This window comes from Cavia porcellus, unplaced genomic scaffold, assembly GCF_034190915.1.
Source record: "Cavia porcellus strain 051 isolate PalLab524CR breed Dunkin Hartley unplaced genomic scaffold, mCavPor4.1 scaffold_1, whole genome shotgun sequence".
Lineage (NCBI taxonomy): Eukaryota > Metazoa > Chordata > Mammalia > Rodentia > Caviidae > Cavia > Cavia porcellus.
The window spans coordinates 180,397,010-180,406,231 of NW_026947484.1; the positions used below are offsets into that span (position 1 = coordinate 180,397,010).

Below are 9,222 nucleotides of genomic sequence, written 5' to 3' on the forward strand. Positions count from 1 at the left end.
CCAATAGAATGGTGCAAAATAAAACAGTAAGAATATTGGATTTCAAAAACAATACAGAAGAAACTCTCTCATATTTGCTATATTGTATATTGCTACTCTCTTAAATAGATGCTCAGTCTAACAGTCTTAAGACTGAAAAGTCAATCAAACAAGTAGTAATTTATTTTGCTACGTCAGACATTGTCAATTCAGCATCTCCTCCAACAGGGATGGCGGGTGTTCTTGTCTCCCAGCCTGCACGCAGTTGGCTCATGGGAAGGGTGACTTAGCTTCTTGTTCTTCTTGCTCCTCCTCCCAGCCTCAGCATGGCTTCTACTGACTCATGTAAAGGATGAATTGGCTTGACTTTCCTCCCGGGCCCCACATGGCTTGTGCCAGCTCACAGGAAGGGCGAACTGGCTTCTTGTTCTATCTATACATTTTTAAGGCTCTTGACAAGTTGCTATGTCTTACCAAAATGCCCCTCAGAAATTCTGCACCAAACACTTCATGTGGCCCCACCATGAATGAAAGTGTCCATCTTCTCATGCTTTCCCTAATTGTGATTATCCCATGAATCATCCCATGAAAACAATGAAGCCATCGGTTAGAATAGGAAGCAAATTTCAGTCATTTTATTCGATTTTCAATTCGGCCTCCATAGGAATCACCCTCTGTTGTCAGTGAGATTCCTTGTAAAAGATGTTAATTCACCGCAGGTGCGGTGGGCTTGCTATAGTGCAACACACGGTAGGAGCTCAATCAGTGGTAGCTCCTTCATTGCCCATCACTGAGGAAACAAGGCCTAACAGAAGAGAGGTCCTGGGAAGTGCAAGAAGCCCTAAAGCTGGGAGAGTGGAACCACAAAAAGCCCGAGTAAGGTCCTCCGAGTCCTGTGCCCCTTGCTGGTGAGGCAGGTGGACACAGAAGTAGAGGCGGGAACACAGCATCCCCCACTTCCTGCTCCCACGGGAAGCTCTGGTCCTTTCCTGCAGATGAAAGGCCTCTGGTTCCTGAGAGTGACACCCAGAGACAGAAGACAGCTGGGGAACTAAACAGGCCCCCATCAGCCCCAGCCCACAGTAGAGCAGGGGCGAGGGAAGTAGGGCTCTGGATTCTAGACCTGCTCCCTGGCTGCCTGTGTCACAACCTCTGTCACTTCAGGAAAGTGAGGGCATGACCCCCAGCGTCAGGCACCTCATCTCTAAGATGAGTATAACGATGATTCCAACCTCAAAATGTCACTGAAATGATGAAGGAGACAGAAAGTTGTGTAAAGCATGATGTAAAGCACCCTACACTTAGAAACTCCTCAGATGTTGTTATTACTCCTGTCATTATTGTCATCTTACCTTAGGATTGTTACAGGACCTTTGGGAAGTTCTGGCTTTTCTGTAGCTCTTAGAAACGTCATTCCGAAAGAATCTTGCATGAATTCAAACTGAGTTAATGCTGCCAAAATTCAAGTTGGGATTGAAGTCCCTGCTGCTCACTGGACCACTTTGGAGTTCTGATTTCCTCCTCTGTACCCCAGGGTGCTCCGGACACTGAAGGGTTATTTAGATGATTCCATAAAGCAGGGGCTGGATGGTGGCCAGCCCAGGGATCCTGGCACAGAGAAGGGAGTCCAGAAATGGGAGTTCCCTTTCTCTTCCTGATCTCTTTCTGGGAAAGGGCAGACATGGAGGTTAAGGGCCCCCTGGGGCTCCTCTGGCCACCTGACCAGAGGACTGGGTGGGGAACACGGAGGGGGTGGTGTGATGTGGAGTAGGCCAGCCTCTTTTTCCCCTACGACACCAGCAATTTTCAAACAGATCCCTTATTTGCCAGGTTGTTCTCCACCCACCAGGCCCAGCATGGCCTTTGCCAGAACAATGGCAGGATACAGGGTTATGCTTACATGCAGTCCTTCGAGCCAGGTTGTACTGGACCAGGCAGACCAGGGCTTGTCCGGGGTACACAGTGGCGCAGCAGCCTCAGCATCAAATGCAGGGACCTCTGGAGTAGCCTGGGGATTTTCACCTACTGCCTTGACAGCGAGGCTCAAAAGGTAAGACCTAGGAGTGTGGGGTCACTTGGAGATGCAGTAGAAAAGAGGCCCAGGATTCGTGGATCATTGCTTTCTTGAGGGGCTTCAAATTATTGGTACAAAATGGTATCTGGGCTTCTGGTGTCTGTGAACAGATCTCTGCCAGGTAACGTAAGAAGCTGCCACTTTTTAAAAGGCCTAATTCTAAGGAAAGCCAAGTCTTATTATTTGTAATTACAAGTTCATTTACTTGCTTAGAGTGTCTAGTAACCCCAGCACCAGTGCTCGTAACATTCTGGCACTGTTGTGTTCATTCACAGATAAACACAAAGCAGCAAATGACTGAGATGACAAGGACACGGTCCCAGCTGAAGTCAGACACAGTGAAGCTCTAACTTACTGCTGCGCCTCTCATCTTGCAAACAAGTTAACTTTCGGTGGGCTTTTTCGCACTTCTGTGCTTTTTGTTTGCCTCTTTGCTGTTTAAAGTGGCTCCCACCAGAACTGAAGTGCTGGTGTTTCCAAACACAGAGTGAATATGATAGCACAGGTCAGATGACACATGTTCTGTTAATGAATTAAAAATTACATTAAATAAGGGACCTTTAATTTAAAACAAAAAGCACACGTAAACCAAAGTGTGCATGGATCAGCTGACAGAATTGTGTTTTAGAAGCACCAACTTACACTGCTGATGCCGAGCAATGATTCAGTATTTTACCAGCTAGGGTGCACAGCCACTTTACAGAATATAACTGCACCAAAAAATAACAATTGTCTGTATTTATGATCTTATGCAATCTTCCAAACGGCCACAGAAATAAATGTCATTGCCCCCATGTTAGACATGTGGACTTTGAGGCAGAAAGACATTGATTCTCCTAAGGTTATACCAACGCAAAGTGGCCAAGCTGGGATTGAGACCCTGTGGCTTCCTTCTTGCTGTGCTGGGCTGCTGAGAGGGCACCTACTTGCCAGGGAGTTGCTGGACTCTTCACATTCACAGGAACAGGATGTGTGAACCACACCAAACCACTAAGTTAAAGCCCCGTCCTCACTGCTAGGGGAACTGAAGTCTAAAGAGGGCAAGGGTAGGGCCCAAGGGCATAAGAGGCCGGGCAACGTTGGTATTATCTGTCCTTACCAGGTCTCCTCTCTGTGAAGTAGTCTTGGCTTCCAGAATCTCACTTTGAAAGATTCTCATACCTTTCTTTGGAGAAAATACTGATTTTTTTTTTTTTAAAAAAGAAACATATCTCTCAAATGCCAGGCATTTAAATGTTTATTCTTTTTTAAGACAGGGTTTCACTATGCAGTTCATAGTGGCCTAGAACTCACTTTGTAGTCTAGGCTAGCCTGGAACACACAGCAATCCTCCTGCCTCAGCCTCTCGAGTGATGGGATTACAGGCTTATGCCACCACACTTGGCTTCACTGTTTATTCTTACAAGTCATAGACACAGCATATTATTAACAACACTGTCCTCACTGAAACCACACTAAGACACTAAGGTGTTAGCTTCTGCCCACCAGAGGCTTCGTAATGCAATGGGAACCCCATTACTTTCTCTTTTCTGGTCTTGACAGTAGACTTGTCCAAAGTGTGGGGCTAGATCGAAGGGCTAGGAGCTAATGCCCTGGGGTAGAAGCCCCAAAGGTGATGGCCAGGACGTTGAGGGTGGAAGTCCAACTTCCTCCCCTCTCGGTGGGACAGTCCACAGCCTCACCCAGGATTCTCCAAGGGACTCGGCTTCACTCGCCCAGAATGGTAACGGCTTGGAAATACTTCCTTCCCTCCCTGACTCGGTCTCCTTCTCACCAGCATGTGTGAAGACCTCCTCCCAAATAAACTCTGCCCTTGAGTAACAACTTTCCTTTGCAGTAGAGAACATTGCTGAAACACAGATGATGGGAAGTGCAGAGGTGGAGACCTGGCTCTGTGTGGGTCCCTGTGTATTGTGGCATCTTCCTCACCAGCCGGCTACCTCTCTCAGAGCTAGGACTGACCTGAGGCACAGGGGCACTTTGGAACAAGGGCAAAGAGGAGAGCCCACTGGCAGAGAATAACAAACATTAGGTGACGGATGCATGTTCTTCCACGTGGTAGACACTCAAAAACTGAACTCAGAGCAAAAGACCAAAAGAATTGTTTTTACAGACCGGTCATGTTCTGATCACCCTCCTAAATGACATTAATGGCTTACAGACATTCTTCTCCATATAACTAACTATAATAGGCTATCCCCATATTACAGATAAGAAAACTGAGTCTTGAGAAGGTAAACAGGGGCAAGGTTACATGGTAGTCTGTGGCCTGACTCTGGAGTCTTGCTCTTCCTTGCCTCCATAGTTCTAAGAGGCTTGCTCTCCAATGCCAGTATATCATGGGTACTGTTACAAAACTGGCTTTGGAATTCTATTTTGTGGGCAGCTGCAGGTGCTACCAGTTGGTAGAACAGGCATAGCTGAGGCTTCCTAATGGACTGGATTCTCCTGGAAGCAGGATCCTGTCCTGCTTCCCGAGCATCCATCTGAGTGTTCTATATTGCTTAGTAACCCCTTTGTCACAAAATGGGAAGATAAGCACACACTTATCTCACTAATTCCTAGGAGTTCGCACAGGACTTCGCTCTGCTCTGGGCTTCCCAAAGCCGTGATCAAGTTGTCATCCGACCGTGTTCTCATCTGGAGATTTAACTGGAGAACAATTGCTTCTAATCCCCTCCAGATCGTGGTGGATTCATTTCCTTACACATGCTTGACTGAGGACCCTGGCTTGCTCGGCTGTTTGCTGGAGGTCATCTACAACCCTGACTGTGACCCTCTCCCAGACGGCTCACACAACAGCTTCTTCAAAGCCAGCAGGACAATCTCTCATTCCAGTCCAACACAGAGTCACTGTAATGGAGCACAATCATAGGGATGAGCGACGTCCTACCACATTTAACCAATGATGGGTAGATAATCCTATTTCTGTTACCATTGTCATCATTGGTAACTAATACTTTTATCATAATTACTATAAATTTGGTATCCTAAGTTCCAGTATAAAGATCTCATTTATCTTGCTCAGTCCCCAATATCTGTGGGATAAAATCCACTGGCCTGGCCTTCATGCCCTATCATTTCCCTGATCGTCCCCAATTGTTCCCAATCCTTACAACCCCTTTCAGCACATACCCCTCTAGTTGGCCTGCCTTTAGCTCTCTAGTCAGTCAAACTCACCTGCCCACCTTTATTAACACCCTAGGAGCACAACCTTGACCCTCTCAGGACTGTCTTAGTCTCTATGCACTCTGGGTTCCAAAACTTTGGGTGTGTGCTTATTTATGTTGTTAACTGCACTGTATTGTAGAATTCAATCAAGCAGTGAGTTTTGATCCATCTCTGAATCCCAGGATTTGCCACAGATTAGAACTGCATACATTGTGCTGAATTAATACATAATGATGTTATTAACAGCAAATTTTTCTTTTATGGCCCCTTAAGATTCACAAAGTATATTAAGCTGATATGGGGAAGCCTGGAGTGAAGATATTGGGTCAAAGACAGAGAGAACCAACTGGTGAGCGTGGCAGGCCAGGACAGTCCAGAACCCTGTCTTGCAGGTTCCACAAAGAAGCCCGCGCTCCGAGAACAGCCCCTGGCTCAGCACTTCCCGTATTCGCTACTGCTATTTTTGGTGGTCCTCTTCCTCAAAGCCTGCTTCCATATTTTCAGGTCTTTGAATGTTGCAGCCAAACCACTGCTGTACTTCTGAAAGCAGAACCAGGACAGGCCACCAACCTCTGCTCCTTACCGACTTCCTGCTCTTGGGGCTCCGATCCTAGCCCCTCACCCTTTATCTCTTCACGGCCCATCCAGGTTCTGCACAGGGCCTGCACACTCTACCTCCCCAGGCCCCGAGTCCCTGCCTGACTCCCCCTGAGTCGGGCTCCCTGAGACCCCTGAAGCCTTCATAGGACCTCTCCTCATCCAGCTCCTGCTCACCGAACCACTTTCCTGCAAGGCTTCTGGGTGCTGATCCTCCCTTCACTCCAGGGAATCCTGTTTCAAAAGCAGTGGTAGGACTTTCTTGGGTTAAAGGCCAGGATTAAAACAAGTGGGAGTTACCATTTCTGTCCTCACAGCTTCCCAGGCAGGAAGGGGGCAGAGGCTGGGTGGCCTGGCCATGCTTAGCAGCTACTCAAAATAGCTGTGCTGGTCGACAGACCCTGAAGAAAGCTGGCCAGGGGAGACCAGGACCCACCAAAAGGTTCAAGAATGAGCTTCAGTTTCTTATGAAATTTAAGGGCTAGTCAGTGTGCCTGCTCTCAACTTTGAACTCAGTTGAAACATGCAACCAGGATTCCTGAAGCGGGCTGAGTGCAGAGAAGAGATACATGGGCTTAGATTCAAATCCAGCTGCATGCTCCAGGACAAAGCATGTAAAACCAGAAGAAGCTGAGTTTCCCCTATAAAATCAGAAGGATACAGTCCTTCACTCAGCCTGCATGTGAGAATCAAATGCGACAATACAGAAGGGGCCAACACAGAGCACAACCTATAGTAGTCTCGCCAAACAAAGCCGATTGCCTTCTCCTTTAAAACTGCTGTTCCTGCCTTCCTTCCTTCCTTCCTTCCCAGGGGATGTGAGGTCCCTGAGCTGCCCTACCTGGAATGCTTTAGTGCCCGCAGGGCTCTGCTGTCACAGGCCTCATGGCAGGCCTGCCGCCAGTCCAGCTGGGGTGGTGGCAAATGGCCCAGAGCCAGCGTCCTCAGCAACTTCAGGAGCTGCCGAGAAGTGAGGCTTTGAAGTTATGCCAGAGAAAGACGTGTTGCAATTATCTTAGTTATGCAGGGCCCCCGTGAAGTTTCAGGAGCAGCAGGTTAATGCACCGAGAACTCCGCCCACCAACCCCCAACACACATACAGGCACATGCACACACACGCGTGCACATACACCACACACACCCGCACATGCTCACACACTCCAGCTAGATTTTCAGTTCCCCTTGAAGTTTTCCTATCTCCCACCTCAGTACCATTTCATCGGCTTGAGACTGCTTACATTTTTCTTCCCTCCTTTCTGTCACGACCCAGAAAAGTCTTGCCTCCAAGCCCCAGGCAGCCATCCCTGACAGTTCCTCTTTATGCTCTTTCTACTTGGCACTTATGACTCTATAATTGCCCCATTTATGCCCCCAGGTCCCGCCAGGAGGACTTCTGGAGAGATCGGAGCTCTCATGCAGATGTCAGCCAGACCTGATCTCCTCGTCTAGAGGCCACGGTGACACTGCACGGGGAACTCTCCAGGCTCCGCTCTCAGCAGTGGTGAATAAGGGTCCCTGACTCCCTGGCTTCTCAATTCAGATTCTGGCTGTCACACTGAAAAACAGGAGGGAGGCTGAAAACATTAGCGCACAAGGCAGCACTTAAAGCAACAACCCTTTTCTGTCTTTTTCTGTTTTGCTATTATTGTTTTTGTTTGTTTGTTTTTTGGTTGTTGGTTGGTTGGTTGGTTTTGGCTTTATGTTGTTTCTGAGACAGTCTCAGCACAACCCAGGTTGGCCTGCCTCGGCCTCTCCAGTGTTGGGATTATAGGCATATGCCACTGTGCCTACCTCTCTTTTCCTGTCTTTAAGATTCCACCATAAGTTCAGGAGTAAATAATATAATTATCTGTATATTTATTACATAACAAGCACTGCCAAAGACTCAGTAGCTTGAAATCACAAACGTTTCTGATCCAGACATGGATTTATGTGTCCTGAAGGCTGCCCAGAGCCGCCAGTCTCTGTGTGATGATACTCGGAAAGTCAACCTGAAGTCATTATGAGCTTCCCCCATGGGATGGCTGAGGCAGGACAAACACGGGAGGTGGGTATCAGCTGTCACAGGCTCCACCTGCAGCCCATGTACATTTCAGCTTTGTTTGTTTATCCTCCCTGACCGCAGGTGCCTCCAAAATATAGCCATTCATTGCCTCTTCATTGTCACATGTCTGCTGCAAGGGACATTTAATAAATATTTGCCTCATAAATGAATAAAAATGAATATATAGTATATTTATCATTTATTTGCTCCTCAGCCAGGACCCTGACTTGTCCCCATGGTAACCTGCAGTAGGCTCTGAACTGAGCAAAGAGGACATGAGTGGAAACAGGACTTAAACTTGACTTGGAAAACTTGAAGTCTAAGGAAAGAAGACAATATACAAAATAATAATAATAATAATCTAGCATAAGAAAGACCACCACTGAATCCATGAAACTTGATATAAGAACAAGTTAATAGAAACTACCTCCCTGGAAAATTTACCTCCCAGAAAATCCCTGAAGGACTTTATAAGGAAGGGATATTTGAGTTGCCTCTTTCAGGACAGGGTTGGCTGGGTCCAAGAAAGGAAGGCAGAAACAAGGGCCATAGCATGCATGGAAACATGGACATTGGAGATCAGGACACTACAAGACCAGAGAGCTTTGTCCTGTGTGATGATGGGATGCTGAGGGCACAGACGGAAAGACAATCAGGGCTCTGTTACAGAGAACCTGGGCGGCCACACTAAGGAGTTGGAGTTTACTTTGCAGTCAGGGAAAACTTTCCTAGCTTCTGCTCATGAGGAGTAACACTGCACAGTCCTCTGGCTGCAGGAGGTGAGCACTGGAACCATGCGGCTGATAGAGCTTTCCTATCTCTCAAGAAGGGCTTTATTCAAAAAGCAAAGCATAAGACCACTGTGGTAAGTCTCGTGCTAATGACTGCTTAGTCTAGGTTGGCGAGAATACTGGCATTTCTACACTGAATGGGTGAGGATGTCCATAGAGGACCCTCAGGACTGACTCCAGATTGCACCCCAAAGTTGCTTGACACTAACCATGAAAGGAGGACCGTTCATGGTCTGGAGTTTGGCCACAGGATCCAGCAGCCTCCTGAAATGCTACCTGAGGAGACTCCTGGTGGGTCACAGCATGGTGGTTCATTCTTCCCAATGAGCCAAGCTGAGCTGGGCTGACGCTTGCCCCCTACCCTCACCCTCAGAAACGCTCTCCAAAAACACTGAAGAAGCTGGGATAGGCTGACCTCCAACTAAATCTGTAAGTTTCTCCTGGATTGCTTCATTTCCTTTCTATTACATGTGTCAGTCAAGATGTCTAGGGAAACAATACCAGTATTATCCACCTGATCATCTTTCTATGGATCTGTTTATCTACGTGCATATATAAATGCACAT

General features: G+C 47.4%; 1 long non-coding RNA gene across 1 annotated transcript; it reads left to right on the forward strand.

Moving 5' to 3' along the window:
* The first annotated feature begins 1,804 nt into the window (after nt 1-1,804).
* LOC134478760 (uncharacterized) lies at nt 1,805-8,210 on the forward strand. Its single transcript, XR_010051632.1, has 2 exons — nt 1,805-2,029; nt 7,197-8,210. It is a non-coding gene; the product is annotated as an uncharacterized LOC134478760 (long non-coding RNA).
* The last annotated feature ends 1,012 nt before the right edge of the window (nt 8,211-9,222 follow it).